The sequence below is a fragment of the Pongo abelii genome, chromosome 12, assembly GCF_028885655.2.
Source record: "Pongo abelii isolate AG06213 chromosome 12, NHGRI_mPonAbe1-v2.0_pri, whole genome shotgun sequence".
NCBI lineage: Eukaryota > Metazoa > Chordata > Mammalia > Primates > Hominidae > Pongo > Pongo abelii.
The window spans coordinates 58,691,031-58,714,697 of NC_071997.2; the positions used below are offsets into that span (position 1 = coordinate 58,691,031).

Sequence of the window (23,667 nt, forward strand, 5' to 3'; positions counted from 1 at the left end):
TGGGAATTCTTCTTGTTCTTTTTTAACTTTCTGTCCTCAGGATAACCAGTAAAGAGCATTTTCTCTTCACGTTTTTCTTCTGACCAAGAAGTCACATTACTGTCCTCTTCCAATTTAGCCTCGCTGGAACTTGGAGTTGGCTCGAGTGTGTTTTTCAGCACCATTCACAATCTCCAAGTTATCTGAGGGGAAGGATCACAGGTGTCTCTGGGAGTAACCTTGAGGCTGAGTTAACAGGTTTATTCAAGTGAGTATGTGAACCTTTTTAATGTTTCAAAAATACAATCCCTTTGTGTGGGATGGAGGGATGAGAGGAGAGAGAAAGAGAAGGAGGGACAGGGGAGAGTAGGAGGGAAAAAGAGGGAGAAGAAAAAAGAAAGAGTTTTATTTGTAAGTCATTTTAAGTATGAGAGGGAAAGAAGAATGAATATGGGTTCAAAGGGTAAAGAATTTCAACTTGGATCCCAAGGCAGAAAGACAATAAATACTTAGAGTCCTTTTGGTAGTCACCCAGCTATGGAAGAGGCTGACAGAAGTAAAGACAGGATTTGAAGGGAAGAAACAAATCAAGAAAGTTTATTTATTTTTATTTTATGATACCAAAAGTATAGAAAGGCAATAGCTAAAAATCCTCCTTCCCACTTCTGCTCTCCATTTATTCTGTTCACAACCCCATATGGTTCCAGAGAATTCATTTTGCAATTTAAGAGAATTTAAGCAATTCTCTTCCCTCCTTTATTTCTTTTATTAAAAAAAAAACTCATATTGTAGTATGCTATACACTGTTCTGTACCTTTTCTTAAAATCAATTATATGCCTTGGAGATCTTTCCATGTTAGTACAGAGAGAGCTTCTTCATTCTATGTAGAATTTCATTCATTATCTAGATATACAATAATTTATGTAATCATTCAGCTATTGAGGAATACCTAAATTCATTTTAATCTTCTGCTATAAAAAACAATGTTTCAGTGGTTTTGTACACTATTTTGCACATATGCAAGTATATCTATAGGTTAAATTCCACATATTCATAGTATATCTATAGCAGACATTTCAAAGGCAAAAATGCTGAGTGAAAGTAATTTTGATAGGACCTGTCAAATTGCCTTTCACAGTGAACCAACTTCTACTCCCACTGGAATATACAAGGGAACCCACTTCCCTACACTCTTGCCCACAAACTTGCCATCAAACTTGAATTTATTCCAATCTGATAAGATGAAAATTGGCAGTTGGATATAGTTTTATCTTCATGTCCTTTATTATGATTGAGGTTGAGTATCTTATATGTTTAAGAGCCATTTCAATGTATTTCAATGAAAAAGTTTAGATTCAAGTAATTACCTGCTTGTGTGCCTTTGTTTAACATGTGTACATTTTGCTTGTTGCAAAAAGTAGAGTTCGATCTCAGGAAACTACTGGCAGAAGAGGAAACAGAGTCAGAAGAAATCACATGGTTTGCTACCTAGAAAAATAAAAGAGATCTTGTTATTATTACCTGCAGTCAATGTCACAGTTACCCACAGGATAAGCAAGCCAACAAGTCCTCTTTCTAATCCAGTTCAACCTGTTGAGATGCATTTGGAGGAAGCTTGAGATAATGTGAACATGCTGCCTTGTATCTGTGATAGGGAGAATGTTGTAGTTGGATAGGACTTAAGCTGTTTGTTGTAAGGTGGTAAGACAAAAAAAGTCTGGCTATTTTCATCGGGCTTGGAAAAACTCTGAAGAGAATGCTAGCCAAACATTAGTCTGATGCATCTTCAGAATGAAATTCTGAAGTGACACTTGCATATAATTTTCATGTGAGATAAGGAGGCCTGGAGATAGCTAAAAAAAGTGATGAACTTCAAAACCACCGGAGGGTTCCAAGATAGCTGAATAGGAATAGCTCCAGTCTATAGCTCACAGCATCAGGGATGCAGAAGACAGGTGATTTCTGCATTTCCAACTGAGGTACGAGGTTCATCTCAATGGGGCTTGTTGGACAGTGGGTGCAGCCCATGGAATGTGAGCTGAAGCAGGGTGGGGCATCATCTCATCTGGGAAGTGCAAGGGGTAGGGGAATTCCCTTTACCAGCCAAGGGAAGCTGTGACAGATGGTACTTGGAAAATCAGGACACTCACACCCTAATACTGCACTTTTCCAACAGTCTAAGCAAATGGCACACCAGAAGATTATACCCCACGCCTGGCTTGGAGGGTCCCATGCCCACAGAGCCTCACTCACTGCTAGCAGAGTAGTCTGAGATCGAACTGCAAGGCAGCAGCGAGGCTGGGGGAGGGGTGTCCACCATTGCTGAGGCTTGAGTAGGTAAACAAAGCGGCCGGAAAGCACGAATTGGGTGGAGCCCACCGCAGCTCAACAAGGTCTGCCTGCCTCTGTAGACTCCACCTCTAAGGCAGGGCATAGCTGAACAAAAGGCAGCAGAAACTTCTGCAGTCTTAAACATCCCTGTCTGACAGCTTTGAAGACAGTAGTGCTTCTCCCAGCATGGAGTTTGTGATCTGAGAACGGACAGACTGCCTCCTCAAGTGGGTCCCTGACACCCGAGTAGCCTAACTGGGAGACATCTCTCATTAGGGGCCAACTGACACCTCATACAGCTGGGTGCCCCTCTGAGACTAAGCTTCCAGGAGAAGGATAAGGCTGCAACATTTGCTGTTCTGCAATATTTGCTGTTCTGCAGCCTCCGCTGGTGATACGCAGGCAAACAGGATCAGGAGTGGAGCTCCAGCAAACTCCAACAGACCTGAAGCTGAGGGTCCTGACTGTTAGAAGGAAAACTAACAAACAGAAAGGACATCCACACCAAAACCCCATCTGTACATCACCATCATCAAAGACCAAAGGTAGATAAAACCACAAAGATGGGGAGAAACCAGAGCAGAACAGCTGAAAATTCTAAAAATCAGAGCACCTCTTCCTCTCCAAAGGAACAAAGCTGCTTGCCAGCAATGGAACAAAGCTGGACGGAGAATGACTTTGACGAGTTGACAGAAGCAAGCATCAGATGATTGGTAATAACAAACTTCTCTGAGCAAAAGGAGGATGTTCGAACCCATTGCAAAGAAGCTAAAAGCCTTGAAAAAAGATGAGACGACTGGCTAACTAGAATAAAAAGCATCGAGAATACCTTAAATGACCTGATGGAGCTAAAAACCATGGCACATGAACTACGTGATAGATGCCCAAGCTTCCGTAGCCGATTCAATCAAGTGGAAGAAAGAGTATCAGTGACTGAAGATCAAATGAATGAAATGAAGCGAGAAGTTTAGAGAAAAAAGAGTAAAAAGAAATGAACAAAGCCTCCAAGAAATATGGGACTATGTGAAAAGACCAAATCTACGTCTGATTGGTGTACCTGAAAGTGACAGGGAGAATGGAACCAAGTTGGAAAACACTCTGCAGGATATTATCCAGGAGAACTTCCCCAGCCTAGCAAGGCAGGCCAACATTCAAATTCAGGAAATACAGAGAACGCCACAAAGATACTCCTTGAGAAAAGCAACTCCAAGACACATAATTGTCAGATTCACCAAAGTTGAAATGAAGGAAAAAATCTTAAGGGCAGCCAGAAAGAAAGGTCAGGTTACCCACAAAGGGAAGCCCATCAGACTAACAACTGATCTCTCAGCAGAAACTCTACAAGCCAGAAGAGAGTGGGGGCCAATATTCAACATTCTTAAAGAAAAGAATTTTCAACCCAGAATTTCATATCCAGCCAAACTAAGCTTCATAAGTGAAGGAGAAATAAAATACTTTACAGACAAGCAAATGCTGAGAGATTTTCTCACCACCAGGCCTGCCTTACAAGAGCTCCTGAAGGAAGCACTAAATATGGAAAGGAACAACTGGTACCAGCCACTTCAAACATATGCCGAATTGTAAAGAACATCGATACTACGAAGAAACTGCATCAACTAACGAGCAAAATAACCAGCTAACATCATAATGACAGGATCAAATTCACATATAACAATATTAACCTTAAATGTAAATGGGCTAAATGCTCCAATTAAAAGACACAGACTGGCAAATGGGATAAAGAGTCAAGACCCATCAGTGTGCTGTATTCAGGAGACCCATCTCATGTGCACAGACACATACAGGTTCAAAATAAAGGGATGGAGGAAGATCTACCAAGCAAATGGAAAACAAAAAAAGGCAGGGGTTGCAGTCCTAGCCTCCGATAAAACAGACTTTAAACCAACAAAGATCAAAAGAGACAAAGAAGGCCATTACATGATGGTAAAGGAATCAATTCAACAAGAAGAGCTAACTATCATAAATATATATGCACCCAATACAGGAGCACCCAGATGCATAAAGCAAGTCCTTAGAGACCCACAAAGAGACTTAGACTTCCACACAATAATAATCGGAGAATTTAACACCCCACTGTCAACATTAGACAGATCAACAATACAGAAAGTTAACAAGGATATCCAGGAATTGAACTCAGCTCTGCACCAAACAGACCTAATAGACATCTACAGAACTCTCCACCCCAAATCAAGAGAATATACATTCTTCTCAGCACCACATCACACTTATTCCAAAATTGACCACATAGGTGGAAGTAAAGCACTCCTTAGGAAATGTAAAAGAACAGAAATTATAACAAACTGTCTCTCAGACCACAGTGCAATCCAATTAGAACTCAGGATTAAGAAGCTCACTCAAAACTGCTCAACTACATGGAAACTGAACAACCTGCTCCTGAATGACTACTGGGTACATAATGAAATGAAGGCAGAAATAAATATGTCCTTTGAAATCAATGAGAACAAAGACACAACATACCATAATCTCTGGGACACATTTAAAGCAGTGTGTAGAGGGAAATTTATAGCAATAAATGCCCACAAGAGAAAGCAGGAAAGATCTAAAATTGACACCCTAAAGTCACAGTTAAAAAAACTAGAGAAGCAAGAGCAAACACATTCAAAAGCTAGCAGAAGGCAAGAAATAACTCAAATCAGAGCAGAACTGAAGGAGATAGAGACACAAAAAATCCTTCAAAAAATCAATGTATCCAGGAGCTGTTTTTTGAAAAGATCAGCAAAATTGATAGACGGCTAGCAAGACTAATAAAGAAGAAAAGAGAGAAGAATCAAATAGATGCAATAAAAAATGATAAAGGGGATATCACCACCGATCCCACAGAAATACAAACTACCATCAGAGAATACTATAAACACCTCTATGTAAATAAACTAGAAAATCTAGAAGAAATGGATAAATTCCTGGACACATACACGTTCCAAAGACTAAACCAGGAAGAAGTTGAATCCCTGAATAGACCAATAACAGGCGCTGAAAATGAGGCAATAATTAATAGCCTATCAACCAAAAAAAGTCCAGGCCCAGAAAGATTCACAGCCGAATTCTATCAGAGCTACAAAGAGGAGCTGGTACCATTCCTTCTGAAACTATTCCAATCAATAGAAAAAGAGGGAATCCTCCCTAACTCATTTTATGAGGCCAGCATCATCCTGATACCAAAGCCGGGCAGAGACACAACCAAAAAAGAGAATTTTAGACCAATATCCCTGATGAATATTGATGCAAAAATCCTCAATAAAATACTGGAAAACCGAATCCAGCAGCACATCAAAAAGCTTATCCACCATGATCATGTTGGCTTCATCCCTGGGATGCAAGGCTGGTTCAACATATGCAAATCAATAAATGTAATCCATCATATACACAGAACCAAAGACAAAAACCACATGATTATCTCAATAGATGCAGAAAAGCCCTTTAACAAAATTCAACAGCCCTTCATGTTAAAAACTCTCAATAAACTAGGTATTGATGGGACATATCTCAAAATAATAAGAGCTATTTATGGCAAACACACAGCCAATATCATACTGAATAGGCAAAAACTGGAAGCGTTCCCTTTGAAAACTGGCACAAGACAGAGATGCCCTCTCTCACCACTCCTATTCAACACAGTGTTGGAAGTTCTGGCCAGGGCAATCAGGCAGGAGAAAGAAATAAAGGGTATTCAATTAGGAAAAGAGGAAGTCAAATTGTCCCTGTTTGCAGATGACTTGATTGTATATTTAGAAAACTCCATTGTCTCAGCCCAAAATCTTGTTAAGCTGATAAGCAACTTCAGCAAAGTCTCAGGATACAAAATCAATGTGCAAAAATCACAAGTGTTCCTATACACCAATAACAGACAAACAGAGAGCCAAATCATGAGTGAACTCCCATTCACAATTGCTTCAAAGAGAATAAAATACCTAGGAATCCAACTTACAAGGGATGCGAAGGACCTCTTCAAGGGGAACTACAAACCACTGCTCAATGAAATAGAAGAGGACACAAACAAATGGAAGAACATTCCATGCTCATGGATAGGAAGAATCAATATTGTGAAAATGGCCATACTGTCCAAAGTAATTTATAGATTCAATACCATCCCCATCAAGCTACCAATGACTTTCTTCATAGAATTGGAAAAACCTACTTTAAAGTTCATATGGAACCAAAAAAGCCCGCATTGCCAAGACAATCCTAAGCCAAAAGAATAAAGCTGGAGGCATCATGCTACCTGACTTCAAACTATACTACAAGGCTACAGTAACCAAAATAGCATGGTACTGGTAACCAAAACAGAGATATAGACCAACGGAACAGAACAGAGCCCTCAGAAATAATGCCACACATCTACAACCATCTGACATTTGACAAACCTGACAAAAACAAGCAATGGGGAAAGGATTCTCTATTTAATAAATGGTGCTGGGAAAACTGGCTAGACATATATAGAAAGCTGAAACTGGATCTCTTCCTTAGAGCTTATACAAAAATTAATTCGAGATGGATTAAAGACTTAAATGTCAGACCTAAAACCATAAAAACCCTAAAAGAAAACCTAGGCAATACCATTCAGGACATAGGCATAGGCAAGGACTTCATGACTAAAACACCAAAAGCAATGACAACAAAAGACAAATTAGACAAATGGGATCTAATTAAACCAAAGAGCTTCTGCAGAACAAAAGAAACCACCATCAGAGTGAACAGGCAACCTACAGAATGGGAGAAAATTTTTACAATCTACCCATCTGACAAAGGGCTAATATCCAGAATCTATAAAGAACGTAAACAAATTTACAAGAAAAAAATCAAACAACCCCATCAAAACTAGGCAATGGATATGAACAGACACTTCCCAAAAGAAGACATTTATGCAGCCAACAGACACAAGAAAAAATGGTCATCATCATTGGCCATCAGAGAAATGCAAATCAAAACCACAATGAGATACCATCTCACACCAGTTAGAATGGCAATCATTAAAAAGTCAGGAAACAACAGGTGCTGGAGAGGATATGGAGAAATAGGAACACTTTTACACTGTTGTTGGGATGGTAAATTAGTTCAACTATTGTGGAAGATAGTGTGGTGATTCCTCAAGGATCTAGAACTAGAAATACCATTTGACCCAGCCATCCCATTACTGGCTATATACCCAAAGGATTATAAATCATGCTACTATCAAGACACATGCACACGTATATTTATTGTGGCACTATTCACAATAGCAAAGACCTGGAACCAACCCAAATGTCCATCAGTGATAGACTGGATTAAGAAAATGTGGCACATATACACCATGGAATACTATGCAGTGATAAAAAAAGATGAGTTCATGTCCTTTGTAGAGACATGGATGAAGCTGGAAACCATCATTCTGAGCAAACTATCACAAGGATAGAAAAACAAACACCTATGTCACTCATAGGTGGGAATTGAACAATGAGAACACTTGGACACAGGGTGGGGAACATCACACACTGTTGTGGGGTGGGGGGAGGGGGGAAGGATAGCATTCGGAGATATGCCTAATGTAAATGACCAGTTAATGGGTGCAACACACCAACATGGCGCATGTATACATATGTAGCAAATCTGCACGTTGTACACATGTACCCTAGAACTAAAGTTCTATGTAACTAAAACTAAAACAAGGAGAAGGAGGAAAATGCTAAATGTTAGAATGGAAATAAATAAAACAGAGATTAGGAAAATGCAAGAGAAAATTAAAGAAAACAAAAGTTTGGTTTTTGAAAACATCAACAAAAACTGAAATCTTCAGCTAGATTCACCAAGGAAAAACCGAAGATTCAAATCACTAAAATTAAGAATGGATGAGGGGATACTATGAACAATCATATACCAAGATATTAGACAACCTACATGAAGTAGACAAATTTCTAGATAAAGAAATGATCAAAATCGATTCAAGAAGAAATAAAAACTCTCAGTAGGCTTATAATGAGAAAAGACTGTGTTAATAATCAGAAAACTTCTCCAAAAGTAAAGCTTGGACCAAGCTTCACTGATAAGTTCTGCCAAATATTTAAAGAAGAGGTAACACCAATTATTCACAATCTCATACAAAAAACATAACCAGAAAGATCACTTCTTGATTCCTTCTATGTAGGCCAGTATTATCCTGATATCAAAGGCAGACAAAGATATCACAGGAGAACTGCAAACCAATATCCCTTGTGAATACAGATGCAAAATACTACAAAAACTAGCTAACTGAATCCAAGAAGACAGAAGAGGGATTACACATCAAAACCAAGTGGGATTTATCTTAGGAATGCAAGGTTGGTTCATCATATGAATAAATCAATATAATGCACCATATTAATAGAATAAAGGGAAAACATATAATCAGCTCAATAGAAATACAAAAGGCATCTGGCAAAATAAAAAACCCTTTCATGGTAAAAACACTCAACAAACTAGGAATGGAAGGGAACTTCCTCAACCTGTTAAGGGCATCTACAAATAACTCATCCCTCACATTATGCTTAATGACTGTCAAGCTTTCCCCTTTAAGATTAGGAACAAGACAAGGACATCCATTCTTGCCACTTCTATTCAACATAGTTCTGGAGGTTCAAACAAAGGCAATCAGCAAAGAAAAAGAAAAAAATAGCATGAGATTAGAAAGAAAAACCATCTCTATTTGAAGATTACATGGTATTCTATACAGAAAATCCTAAGGCACATATATACACACACAAATTACTAGAGCTGATAAACAAGTTCAGCAAGCTTGTATAATCTACGATCAATGTAAGAAAAATCAGTTGTATTTCTATACACTAGCAGTAAACAACCTAGAAATGAAATTAGGAAAACAAATTCATTTACAATGGCATTAGAAAGAAGAAAATATATAGAAATACATTTAATGACAGATGTGCCGAACTGCAAAGAAGTAAAAACTATAAACATTGTTGAAAGAAATGAAAGACTTAACTAAATGGGAATAGATCCTGTGTTCATAGATAAGAAGTCTTAATATTTTTAAGATGTCAGTACTCCCCAATTCCAACAATAGATTCAATGACATCCCTACCAAGATTCAAGCTGCCTTTTATTTTTTTTCAGAGACTGGCAAGCTGATCTTAAAGTTCACAGAACCCATAAATAGCTAAAGCAATTTTAGAAAAGAAAAACAAAGTTGGGGGACTCACACATCAAAATTTACCACAAGAACACCACAACAAGACAGTGTGGTGGTGGCATTTGCAGAGACATATGGATCAATGAAATAGAATTAAGAGTCTAGAAATAAACTCTTACAGTTATGGTCAATTAATTTTTGGCAAAGGACCCCAGACAACTTAATGGAAGAAAGAATAGTCTCTGCAACAAATGGTGCAAGGTCAACTGGATATCCATATGCAAAAGAATGAAAGAGTATCCCCGGCCTCACATCACATACAAAAATCAGCTAAAAAATTATCATAGACACTAATTTAAGAGCTAAAATTATAATACTCTTAGAAGAAAGCAAAGAAGTAAACTTTTTTGTGTGTGATGTTAGGTTAGGCAATAGTTTTAGACACAACATGAAAAACACAAATGACAAAAGTACATAAATTGGTCTTTGTCAAAACTAAAAATTTTGTACTGCAAATGATACCATCAAGAAAGTGAAAAGCATCCCAAAGAATGGGAGACATGTTTTCAAATAATATACTGAATAAGGGACTGCTATTCCGAATATATGGAGAACACGTCGAACCCAATAATAAAATAACAAAAATAAGCCAATTTAAACATGAGCATAGGATCTGAATAGAAACTTCTCCAAAGAAGATATTCAAATGGCTAATAGGCACTTAAAAAGGTGCTTCTCATCATTAGTCAGTAGAGAAATGCAAATCAAAACCACAATGAGATGACACTTCACACTCATTAGGATGGCTATAATCAAAAATCAGAAAATAACAAATATTGACGAGGACATGGAAATATTGAAGCTCTAATATGATCCTGGTGGAAATATAATGTGGCACAGCCACTTTGGAAAACAGTTTGGGAGTTACTCAAAGGTTAAACAGAGAGTTACCATATGACCCAGCTTTTCTACTCCTATGTGTATATCCAAGAGAACTGAAAAAATTACATCCACACAAAAACTTGTACACAATCTATAACAATTTATAACAGCATTATTTGTGAAAGTAAAAAAGTACAAACAACTCAAGTATCCATCCATTCATGAATATATAAAGAAAATGTTGTAAATCCACATAACGGATTTTATTCTGCAAACCAAAAAATGAAGTATTGATATACGCTACAACCTTAAAAATATCATGTTAAGTCAAAGAAGCTAGATACAAAAAGCCACATATTTTACAATTCCATTTATGTGGAATGTTTCAAATAGGCAAATCCATAGAGACAGAAAGTAGATTAGTGGTTGCCAGGGCTGAGGCGGGGGTGCAAGAACAAAGGTAATGGGAGGTAACTGCTAATGGGCACATAGTTTCTTTTTGGGGAGACAAAAATATTCAGGAATTAGGGGTGAAGGATGTATAACTTTCTGAACATACAAAAACATGCTGAATTATATGCTAAAAAAGAATGAATTGTATGGTACGTGAATTTTATCTCAATTAAAAAAAAAAACAGAGCTTGACCAACATTGAGACATACCCTAGAAAAGTAAATAGACTTAAAATCTTAAAAACCTACAAGAATCCAGAAATAAGTAAAGCTAGTCAATGTGGCAATACTACTACAATGAGCTGACGCAAAATCCACAAAATATAACCATTATTGGTTAGTTGGGGGAATGTCTGTATGTGGGGGCACAGGTGGGGAGAAGTGCAGTTTCTTAATTTTTCATATGATAGAGTCAATAGATACTGCTTTGTGTCTGAGAGTGATAGATTGAGAAAGTGGTTGAAGGATATTAGTTAACTAGATTACATGGCTGCTAAGTTATCAGAAAAACAGCTCAAAGAAACATATATTATGGCTGGGCATGGTGGTTCAGGCCTGTAATCCTAGCACTTTGGGAGGCTGAGGTGGGCAGATCACGAGGTCAGGAGTTGGAGACCAGCCTGACCACCATAGTGAAACCCCATCTCTACTAAAAATACAAAAAATTAGCCGGGTGTGGTGGCACACACCTGTAATCCCAGCTAGTCAGGAGGCTGAGGCAAGATAATTGCTTGAACCCAGGAGGCAGAGGTTGCAGTGAGCCGAAATCATGCCACTGCACTCCAGCCTGGGCAACAGAGCGAGACTCTGTTTCCAAAAAAAAAAAAAAAAAAAAAAAAAAAACAACAAGAAGAAGCATATATTACATAGTAATGAATAAAAAAGATTGGAAATGGCAATAAATCAGTAAAAATCATAAGATATCCTGAACAGCCAAAATAATTTTGAAAGAGAACAACAATGTTGGAGGACTCACATTTCCTGATTTTAAAACATATTACTGGCTGGGCATGGCATCTCAGACCTGTAATCTCAGGACTTCTGGAGACCAAGACTGGGGAATCACTTGAGCCCAGAAGTTTGATGTCAGACTGGGAAACATAGTGAGACCCCATCTCTACAAAAAACGAATAAACCACAATAACAAACAACAACCGAAAACCCAAACATATTACCAAATGTGCAATAATCAAAACAGTGTGATAGTAGCATAAAGACAGACAAATAGACCAATGAAATATGATAAAGTGCATACAAATAAACTCTCACATATATGGTCAAATGATTTTTTTTTTTTTTTTGAGACAGAGTCTTGCTCTGTCACCCAGGCTGGAGTGCAGTGGCACTATCTTGGCTCACTGCAACCTCTGCCTCCTGGGTTCAAGTGATTCTCCTGTCTCAGCCTCCTGAGTAGCTAGGACTACAGACGTGCACCACCACATCCAGCTAATTTTTTTGTATTTTTAGTAGAGACAGGGTTTCACCATGTTGGCCAGGCTGGTCTTGAACTCCTGACATCAAGCGATCCGCCCACCTTGGCCTCCCAAATTGCTGGGATTACAGGCGGGAGCCACTGTCCCTGGCCCAAATGATTTTTGACAAGGGTGCCAAGACCACTCAATGGGAAAAGAAAAGATTTTTCACAAATGATGCTTGGAAACCTGGACATCCACATGCAAAAGAATGAAGTTGGACTCTTGTCTTATATAAAAAAATTAACCCAAAATGGATTAAAGACCTATGTTGTAAGGCCTAAAACTATAAAAGTCTTGGAAGAAAACATACAGGAAAGGCTTTGTGACATTAAATATGGCAATGCTTTCTTGAATATGACACCAAAAGCACAGGCAACAAAAGCAAAAATAGAGAAATGGGACCACCAGGTTTAACTTGTGCCTCAGGGGACGCATTTAACAGAGTAAAAGACAACCTATGGATTGGGAGAAAATATTTGTAAATCATGATTCTGATATACAGAATACACAAATAACTCTCAGAATTCAACAATGACAACAAAATCAATAACCTGACCAAAAATGGGCAAAGGAATTGAATAAACATTTCTCCAAAGTTGATATACAAATGGCCAACAAGCATGTGAAAAGATGCTCTATATCACTAATCATCAGAGCAATGCAAATCAAAACAACACTGAAATATCACCTCACACCCCCTAGGACGGCTATTATAAAAAAAAAGAAAATAACAAGTGTTGGTGAGGATGTAGAGAAAATGGGTCTCATGTGTGCTGTCGGTGGCAATGTAAAATGGCACAACTGCTCTGGAAATCAGTATTGAGGTTCCTCCAAAGGTGAAACTTAGAACCACCATTTGATTCAGTAATCCCTCTCCTGAGTATGTCTCCAAAAGCACAGTAAGCAGGGACTCAAAAAGCTAATAGCATACCCATGTTCACAGCAGCACAACTCACAACAGGCAAAAGGTGGAGGCAACACAGATGCCCATCCACTGAGGAATGGATACATAAATGTGGCACACACAACCCATGGAAAATTATCCTGACTTAAAAAGGGAGGAAATCCTGTCACATGCTACAACATGGATGAATCTTAAGGATCTTATGCTAAGTGAAATGAGTCAGTCACTAAAGGGTAGATATTTTATTTGTCTTATAACACAAAATCAGGAATTAATCATCTGACAAAGGGCTAATATCCAGAATCTACAATGAACTCAAACAAATTTACAAGAAAAAAACAACCCCATCAAAAAGTGGGCGAAGGACATGAACAGACACTTCTCAAAAGAAGACATTTATGCAGCCAAAAAACACATGAAAAAATGCTCACCATCACTGGCCATCAGAGAAATGCAAATCAAAACCACAATGAGATACCATCTCACACCAGCTAGAATGGCGATCATTAAAAAGTCAGGAAACAACAGGTGCTGGAGAGGATGTGGAGAAACAGGAACACTTTTACACTGTTGGTGGGACTGTAAACTAGTTCAACCCTTGTGGAAGTCAGTGTGGTGATTCCTCAGGGATCTAGAACTAGAAATTCCATTTGACCCAGCCATCCCATTACTGGGTATATACCCAAAGGATTATAAATCATGCTGCTATAAAGACACATGCACACGTATGTTTATTGCGGCATTATTCACAATAGCAAAGACTTGGAACCAACCCAAATGTCCAAAAATGATAGACTGGATTAAGAAAATGTGGCACATACACACCATGGAATACTATGCAGCCATAAAAAATGATGAGTTCATGTCCTTTGTAGGGACATGGATGAAATTGGAAATCACGATTCTCAGTAAACTATTGCAAGAACAAAAAACCAAAAACCGCATATTCTCACTCATAGGTGGGAATTGAACAATGAGAACACATGGACATAGGAAGGGGAACATCACACTCTGGGGGCTGTTGTAGGGTGGGGGGAAGGGGGGAGGGATAGCATTGGGAGATATACCTAATGCTAGATGACGAGTTAGTGGGTGCAGCGCACCAGCATGGCACATGTATACATATGTAACTAACCTGCACATTGCGCACATGTACCCTAAAACCTAAAGTATAATAATAAATAAATAAATAAATAAATAAATAAAGATATTTCTTATCTTCCAAACTTGGTATCGACAAATTCACAGAGACAGAAAGTAGAATGGTGGTTATCAGAAGCTGGGGGGAGGAGGACAAGGGAAGTTGTTATTCAATGGGTATAGAGTTTCAGGTTTGCAATATTCAAATGTTCTAGAGATCTGTCTCACAACAATGTGAATATATTTAACATTACTGACCTGGACACTTAAGAATGCTTAAGATAGTAAACTTTATGTTAGGTGTTTTTTACTCCTCCCCACCGTTTGAAATGGAATTTAGTTTAACAAACATTAACTTAGTAAGTTTACTAGAAAAGGAAAAAAAAAAAAAGGGAAACGATAAAATTTAAACCAAACATATTTGTTACAACAATGAACTTAAGTAGAACTGACTTCAAAAAAAGACCTTCAAATTGGGTGGGGGAAAAAGTAAAATTCAAGTAGTTGCTACTTCCACTTGAGTGAAGTGACTCAGAAAAGCCAAAAGTAAAAGGATGGACAAAGAGCAATGGTGCAAATCCACACTTAATAAAACTGTATTTGATGAAGTAGAATCAAAGGCAAAACATATTCAAAATGTAAAACAAAAGTTACTACTTTATATGATTTATGGTACGATTCACAGTGAAAAAAGTGTCATTAATATTCATGCCATTAATATTTATGTGCTAGACATAAAATAAAAATATATATAACCAGGTCGGGTGTGGTGGCTCATGCCTGTAATCTCAGCACTTTGGGAAGCTGAGGCAGGTGGAACGCTTGAGGTCTGGAGTTTGAGACCATCCTGGCCAACATGGTGAAACCCCATCTCTACTAAAAATACAAAAATTAGCCGGGCATGGTGGTTCACACCTGTAGTCCAAGATACTTGGGAGGCTGAGGCAGGAGAATCATTTGAATCCAGGAGGCAGAGGTTGCAGTAAGCCGAGATTGCACCACTGCCCTCCAACCTGGGCGACAGAGTCAGATTCCTTCTCAAAAAAAAAAAAAAAAAAAAAAATATATATATATATATATATATGTATACATAAAACCATTCAATTAACAAAAGCTATATTCAATTAACTTAAAATATACTCTTTGAAGTTCTCAACAGATTAAGAAAATCAATATTCAGGAAGAACATAATTAATTTAATTAGTAAAATGATTTAATAGATGCATATTAAGAAATGCATCGTTAGGTGATTTCATTGTTGTGTGAACATCACAGCGTATGTTTACTCAAAACTAGATGGTACAGCCTACTACACATCTAGGCTATAAGGTACAGCCTATTGCTCCTAGGCTACAAATCTGTACGGCATGTTACTCTACTGAATACTGTAGGTCATTTTAACACAGTGATAAGTATTTGTGTATCTAAAATATCTACATAAAGAAAAGGTGTAGGAAAAATATACTATTATAATCTCATGGGACTGCTGTCATTTATATGTTGTGTGGCTGACTGAAATGTTGTTGTGTGGAATCTGACAGTGACTGGAATGTCATACTCTATTTGGAAACTCTACCTTCTTTAAAACACCCATGGATTACTTATATTTAGCCACAAAGGAAACCTCTATGTATCCTTAAAACACAAATAGAACACAGTACAGTCTCTAATCACAATACATTAAAATTATAACTTAATAAGTAGGGATGATAAATCCAACATGGAATTAGCAAAAAAAAATTTCTTATACGTCTTTTGAATCAAATAGAAAATCCAACGCTGCAGTTACATAACATCTAGAAAGTATTACCAATAAGAATACTAATAGGTACAAATATACTGGGTATATACATGTGATTTCCACTTCGATATCTAGAAAACTGGATACAATATTGTTCTCTGCCTTATAACAAGACAACAACAATGACAAAAGGGTAGAAACGGCAAGTTCTTAACTTTTCTGAAAGCCAGCAGCAAGTTGAGGAGTGGAGGGAAGAGAACGTGAGGCAGGCTTGGTATTGATTGTGCCTTGGCCCCAGGCCTGCTCTCAGGACAGCCTGCTCTGCCCAGGTCCTTTCAGGTTCCAACGACTCTCCCTCCTCCTCAGGGCTATGGGTTCCTGTGCCATCCTTGTTGCTCCCCTCTACCCATCTACACCTTCATAATTAGTCCTTTGATTACCTATATCTATGAAGCTACTTGAAGTGTTGGGACCTGATATCTTCTGTAGAGAATTTGTTAAAAGGTTTCATTAAAGAATGTGTCCTCTCTGAAGAGCTAGGACCATCGTCCTCAGATTTCTGGACATCTAACCAAGGATGACCTATCTGTCTACTTTCATTCCCCTTCAAATGATAAGTCCAGGGCACTGATCTGATGTTGGGTTATTGATGACAGATCGGGAGAGACGATGTCCTTTCCAGGAACCTACGTTAAATGAGTCTGAATCGATTTTTCTCTTCCTCTGAGACTTCCAGAATGTACTGCCCCTGGATTGTCCACCTTCCGTCTCACTGGGCCCTTTCCAGGCTGGGCTGGTCCAGTGGAGGAGTGATCTTCCTGGGTGCAGGCATGGGGTGGCACTGACACGCTGCTCTCAAACCCCACAGCTCTGGGAGTAACAGCGACTCCAACAATACAATGACCTATTATAAGCAGGTTCATAGAGGCAATAGAAAAACAAATAAAATAGTTTATCAGGGCAGATAAACTGTTAATTTCCAGTCTAATTAACTATGACAAGTTAATTATTAAGTAAACACCAAATGGCAGCAATACAAGTGCTTAATGAGAAATGCAAAGGCTTCCAAGGAGGGAGGGACTGAGACCAGATTCACGTGGTTGGGTGGTCAGAAGCGGACGGAGCAGGTAGCACTAAACTGGATCTTGAAGAAGGAATAGAGCCTTAGTCACATATGGGAATGTCGTCAAGGGTGTCCTGACAACTGGCAACAGGATGGGGGTGATGGGGCCTTACTGGCGAATCTTATGCGCCTCCAGACAGAGCTGCTTCTCTGGGCTTGTGAGGCTTTATGCGAATTTCAGACTCACTAAACACTTGTCAAACGCCTGCCTGCAGGGTCAGCATGCTGTACTGAAAAAGTAAAACAGTGCAGGCTTTGGAGCCAGAGCTACCTTAGGTTTGAGCTTTCACTTCCCACATGGGGCCATGGAGAAGAAACCTCAGGTTTCTGGGCCTCAGTTTCCCATTTGCCAAATGGGGATGTTAATAATACCAACCTTAGCTCCAAGGCTGTTATGAACATGAAATTACACAACATGGGAAACCCTCTTTCTCACAGTGCCGGGCATCTAATAACTTCTTGGAAAAAACAGCTATTGCTTCTTCACTTTATGTTCTAGGCAGTAGTGCTGAGGCAGGCAGTGGAGTAAAATAAGATTCACTGCTGGTGGGAAAGTAAACTACAGCTGACACTTTGGAAAACAGTTTGGCATTTTCTCAAAATGTTAAACAGGATTAAAATATGAACCAGCAATTTCGCTCCTAGGTATACATCAAAAGAATTGATAATAGGTATTCAAATAACTGCTTGTACGTGAATGTTCACAGCAGCACCATTCACAATAACCAAAACGTAGAAACAACCTTAATGTCCATCAATGAATGAATGGATAAACAAAGTGCGGTATAAACATACATGGAATATTATTGAGCCCTGAAAAGGAATGAAATACTGATGCATGATGCAACACGAATGAATTTTGAAAACATTAACTGAAAGAAGCCACACATAAAAGGTCAGATATTGTACAATTCCATTTATATGAAATATCCACAATAAATAAATCCATAGAGACAGAAAGCAGATTAGGTTGCCAGGGATTGGGGAGAGAGGGAAATAAGGGGGAACCACTTAATGAATAAGGAATTTCCTTTTGCGGTGATAAAAACGATTTGGAACCAGAAAGGGGTGGTTGTTGCACAATATTGTGAATGTACTAAATGCCACTGAATTGTATACATTAATAGGATTAATTGAAATAATAAAATAAAACCGGACACGGGTCTTACCTTTAGGAGCTCACAATCATACCTGAGTCCCTTTAGATTCCAATGACTCAGTTTCACTGTCTGAAAGCAGGGCCAAGTGCCTACAATGTGCAAAGACCTTCAGAGTTTATCTTTTATGCAGAGAATCCCCCATAATTCCTCTTTTCAGAGGTAACTGCTACCAGCATTTGGTGGAACCACTCAGACTTTTCTCTCTGCATGCTTGTTTGTGGATATCATTTTTCGATATCATTTTTCCAAAAATAAATCCAAACATATTGTTTTATAATCTTTTCTTGCTTGGTGCTATAATTGGACAATGTTTTTCATGTCAGTAAACCCTCATCAGCATTGGTCATGGCTGTGAGGTACTGTGCTACAGAAATAGAGCAGGATTTATTCAGCCAGTCCCCCTCTTGTTGCACATTAGGTTGCTTCTATGTCAATAAACTTTACAGTGATAAACATCCTTATACAAACATCTTTGCACATTTGACCAGTTACTTTCTTGAGCTCTAACCCTAGTAGTTGAATTTGGATCAAGTCTTTTCAAAGGACTTTGAGGTGGAGCAGGGAGGCTCACTCCTGTAATCTCAGTGCTTTGGGAGGCTGAGGTGGGAAGACTGCTTGAGCCCAAGGATTAGGGACCAGCCTGGGCAACATAGCAGGATCCCGTCTCTAAAAAAAACTTTTTTTTTAATTAGCCAGATGTGGTGGTGGGTGCCTGTAGTCCCAGCTACTTGAGAGGACAAGGGCAGAGGATCACTTGAACCTGTAAGTTTGAGGTTACAGTGAGTTATGACTGTGCCACTGCACTCTGGCCTGAGCAATGGAGTGAGACTCTGTTTTGATTTAAAAAAAGGATTTTGACATGCTGTGTAATGATTCTCCAGCTTGGATCTCCCATTTCAGTATTCCCTCAAAAGTGTGTGTGTCTGCACATTTCTTTGTGCTTGTCCTACATTAGCTCATACCATTCTTTTAATTCTTTACCACAATGATAGGTAAAAGCTGGATATTATTTTGATTTTTATTTATTTGATTTCTAGTGAGTTTTTTTGTATATTCTTTTTTGTACACTTTTAAAATGTATTCATAAACCATATTTGCTTCTTCTTTAAAAAATTCTCCATTCTTATCCAGAGTCCATTCTATCCATTTGGCATTTTTTTCCTATTAATTATTAGGAAGGAAACATGAACTTTTCCATCTTGAGGAAAGCTTCCATTTGAGGAACACTCAAAATGAAAGCTTGAAAAAGAACCATCAAAGAGGGAAAGACAGACCAGGAGAGAAGGGGGTATGAAATGAAGAGCCATGTGTTAAAGCAGTTGGGTGGCTGCTGTACCCAGAAGCCTCCTCGGTTGACATTATTTGGCTGATTCTTAGTTGCTCTGCTAGGAGCCAGTCTCTTGCACATCTCTCTTCTGATCTTATTTCCCTTACATCTAAGCTCTTGGACTGACTTCAGTGTCTTAGTCCATTCAGGCTGCTATAACACAATTACCATAAACTGGTAAACACTTTACATTTAGCTTGTAAACAGAAATTTATTTCTCACAGCTCTGGAGGCTGGGAATCCAAGATCAAAGTGCCAGTAGATTTATGTCTGGTAAGGACCTATTCCTCATAAATGGCGATTTTTGTGTACCCCTCCATGGCAGAAGGGGCAAACAAGCTCCCTTGGGTCTTTGTATAAGGGCACTGATCCCATATGTGAAGGCTTCATTCTCATGACCTAATCACCTCCCAAGACCCCACCTCTGAATACCATCACCTTGGGGATGGGGTTTCAACATAGTAGTTTCAGGGGGACATATTCAGACCATAGCACCCAGGTACTGCTAGTAGCTTTACGAATGCAGGAACTCCCTCAGAATTCAGCATGTTTGAGGACTATAAAGCATTCCTGGTACTTGGCAGTTAGGAGACTCCTGGTGATCTTACCAGGGGTGGTTTTAGAGGATCCATGGAGCCAGCAGCCAGCAGTGAGGAGTGGAAATGAGGTGGTTCCATGTGGAGGTCAGCCTGCTCTTCTGGGCTTACTGTGAGTGACAGCACCACTTGGAGGTAATGGAGGTGAAAGAGCTGCACTGGCCACCTTTGGAGTGGAGCCCGGGGACAGTGTGAGTGAGTCTTCCCTCTAATTAGCAACTTCCTTCCTGTGCATGTCTGAGTGTAAGGGGTGCTTTCTACAGGGTATAGAAGAATGCTGGGTTATAGATAAGGATGGAGCATTGGGCAATTCTAAGATGTCCGAATAGGAACAGCTCCAGTCTACAGCTCCCAGCGTGAGCGATGCAGAAGACGGGTGATTTCTGCATTTCCAACTAAGGTACCAGGTTCATCTCACTGGGACTTGTCAGACAGTGGGTGCAGGACAGTGGGTGCAGCCCACTGAGCATGAGCCGAAGCAGGGCAAGGCATCATCACCTCACCCGGGAAGTGCAAGGGGTCAGGGAATTCCCTTTCCTAGCCAAGGGAAGCTGTAACAGACAGCACCTGGAAAATCAGGTCACTCCCACCCCAACACTGCGCTTTTCCAACGGTCTTTGCAAACAGCACACCAGGAGATTATATCCCGCGCCTGGCTTGGAGGGTCCCATGCCCATAGTGCCTCGCTTATTGCTACCACAGCAGTCTGAGATCGAACTGCAAGCTGGCAGCGAGGCTGGGAGAGGGATGCCCTTCATTGCTGAGGCTTGAGTAGGTAAACAAAGCGGCCAGGAAGCTCGAACTGGGTGGAGTCTACCGCAGCTCAAGGAGGCCTGCCGGCCTCTGTAGACTTCACCGCTGGGGGCAGGGCATAGCTGAACAAAAGGCAGCAGAAACCTCTGCAGACTTAAATGTCGCTGTCTGACAGCTTTGAAGAGAGTAGTAGTTCTCCCAGCACGGAGTTTGAGATCTGAGAATGGACAGACTGCCTCCTCAAGTGGGACCCTGACCCCCGAGTACCCTACTGGGAGGCACCCCCCAGGAGGGGCAGACTGACACCTCGCACGGCTGGGTACCCCTCGGAGACGAAGCTTCCAGAGGAACGATCAGGCAGCAACATTTGCTGTTCAGCAATATTTGCTATTCTGCAGCCTCCGCTGCTGATACCCAGGCAAACAGGGTCTGGAGTGGACCTCCAGCAAACTCCAACAGACCTGCAGCTGAGGGTCCTGACTGTTAGAAGGAAAACTAACAAACAGAAACGACATCCATACCAAAACCCCACCTGTACGTCACCATCATCAAAGACCAAAGGTAGATGAAACCACAAAGATGGGGAGAAACCAGAGCAGAAAAGCTGAAAATTCTAAAAATCAGAGCACCCCTCCCCCTCCAAAGGTATACACTTCCTTGCCAGCAACGGAACAAAGCTGGACGGAGAATGACTTTGACGAGTTGAGACAAGAAGGCTTCAGATAATCAAACTTCTCCAAGCTAAAGGAGAAAGTTCAAACCCATCGCAAAGAAGCTAAAAACCTTGAAAAAAGATTAGACGAACGGCTAACTACAATAACCAGTGTAGAGAAGTCTTTAAATGACCTGATGGAGCTGAAAACCATGCACGAGAACTACGTGATGAACGCACAAGCTTCAGTAGCCAATTTGATCAACTGGAAGAAAGGGTATCAGTGATTGAAGATCAAATGAATGAAATGAAGTGAGAAGAGAAGTTTAGAGAAAAAAGAGTAAAAAGAAATGAACAAAGCCTCCAAGAAATATGGGACTATGTGAAAAGACCAAATCTACATCTGATTGGTGTACCTGAAAGTGATGGGGAGAATGGAACCAAGTTGGAAAATACTCTGCAGGATATTATCCAGGAGAACTTCCCCAACCTAGCAAGGCAGGCCAACATTCAAATTCAGGAAATACAGAGAACACCACAAAGATACTCCTCAAGAAGAGCAACTCCAAGACACATAATTGTCAGATTCACCAAGGTTGAAATGAAGGACAAAATGTTAAAGGCAGCCAGAGAGAAAGGTCGGGTTACCCACAAAGGGAAGCCCATCAGACTAACAGCAGATCTCTCAGGAAAAAGTCTACAATCCAGAAGAGAGTGGGGGCCAATATTCAACATTCTTAAAGAAAAGAATTTTCAACCCAGAATTTCATATCCAGCCAAACTAAGCTTCATAAGTGAAGGAGAAATAAAATACTTTACAGACAAGCAAATGCTGAGAGATTTTCTCACCACCAGGCCTGCCCTACAAGAGCTCCTGAAGGAAGCACTAAACCTGGAAAGGAACAACCAGTACCAGCCACTGCAAAAACATGCCAAATTGTAAAGAACATCAATGCTAGGAAGAAACTGCATCAACTAACAAGCAAAATAACCAGCTAACATCTTAATGACAGGATCAAATTCACATATAACAATATTAACCTTAAATGTAAATGGGCTAAATGCTCCAATTAAAAGGCACAGACTGGCAAATTGGATAAAGAGTCAAAACCCATCAGTGTGCTGTATTCAGGAGATCCATCTCACATGCAGAGACACACATAGGCTCAAAATAAAGGGATGGAGGAAAATCTACCAAGCAAATGGAAAACAAAAAAAGGCAGGGGTTGCAATCCTAGTCTCTGATAAAACAGACTTTAAACCAGCAAAGATCAAAAGACACAAAGAAGGCCATTACATAATGGTAAGGGGATCAATTCAATGAGAAGAGCTAACTATCCTAAATACATATGCACCCAATACAGGAGCATCCAGATTCATAAAGCAAGTCCTTAGAGACCTACAAAGAGACTTAGACTCCCACACATTAAAATAATGGGAGACTTTAACACCCCACTGTCAACATTGGACAGATCAACGAGACAGAAAGTTAACAAGGCTATCCAGGAATTGAACTCAGCTCTGCACCAAGCAGACATAACAGACATCTACAGAACTCTCCACCCCAAATCAAGAGAATATACATTCTTCTCAGCACCACATCGCACTTATTCCAAAATTGACCACATAGGTGGAAGTAAAGCACTCCTTAGGAAATGTAAAAGAACAGAAATTATAACAAACTGTCTCTCAGACCACAGTGCAATCAAACTAGAACTCAGGATTAAGAAATTTACTCAGAACTGCTCAACTACATGGAAACTGAACAACCTGCTCCTGAATGACTACTGGGTACATAATGAAATGAAGGCAGAAATAAAGATGTTCTTTGAAACCAATGAGAAAAAAGACACAACATACCAGAATCTCTGGGACACATTTAAAGCAGTGTGTAGAGGGAAATTTATAGCACTAAATGCCCACAAGAGAAACTCCATCATCCCAGCCCAAAATCTCGTTAAACTGATAAGCAACTTCAGCAAAGTCTCAGGATACAAAATCAATGTGCAA

The 23,667-nt window shown here is 39.6% G+C and overlaps 1 long non-coding RNA gene across 1 annotated transcript in view; it reads right to left on the reverse strand.

The window, feature by feature from the left end:
* LOC134759393 (uncharacterized) overlaps window positions 1-23,667 on the reverse strand; it is a 27,681-nt gene continuing 4,014 nt past the window's right edge. The window contains exons 2-3 of the long non-coding RNA XR_010136271.1: window positions 1,348-1,468; window positions 1-182 (exon numbers count right to left, since the gene is read on the reverse strand). This is a non-coding gene — a long non-coding RNA (uncharacterized LOC134759393). The remainder of the gene's footprint in view (window positions 183-1,347; window positions 1,469-23,667) is intronic.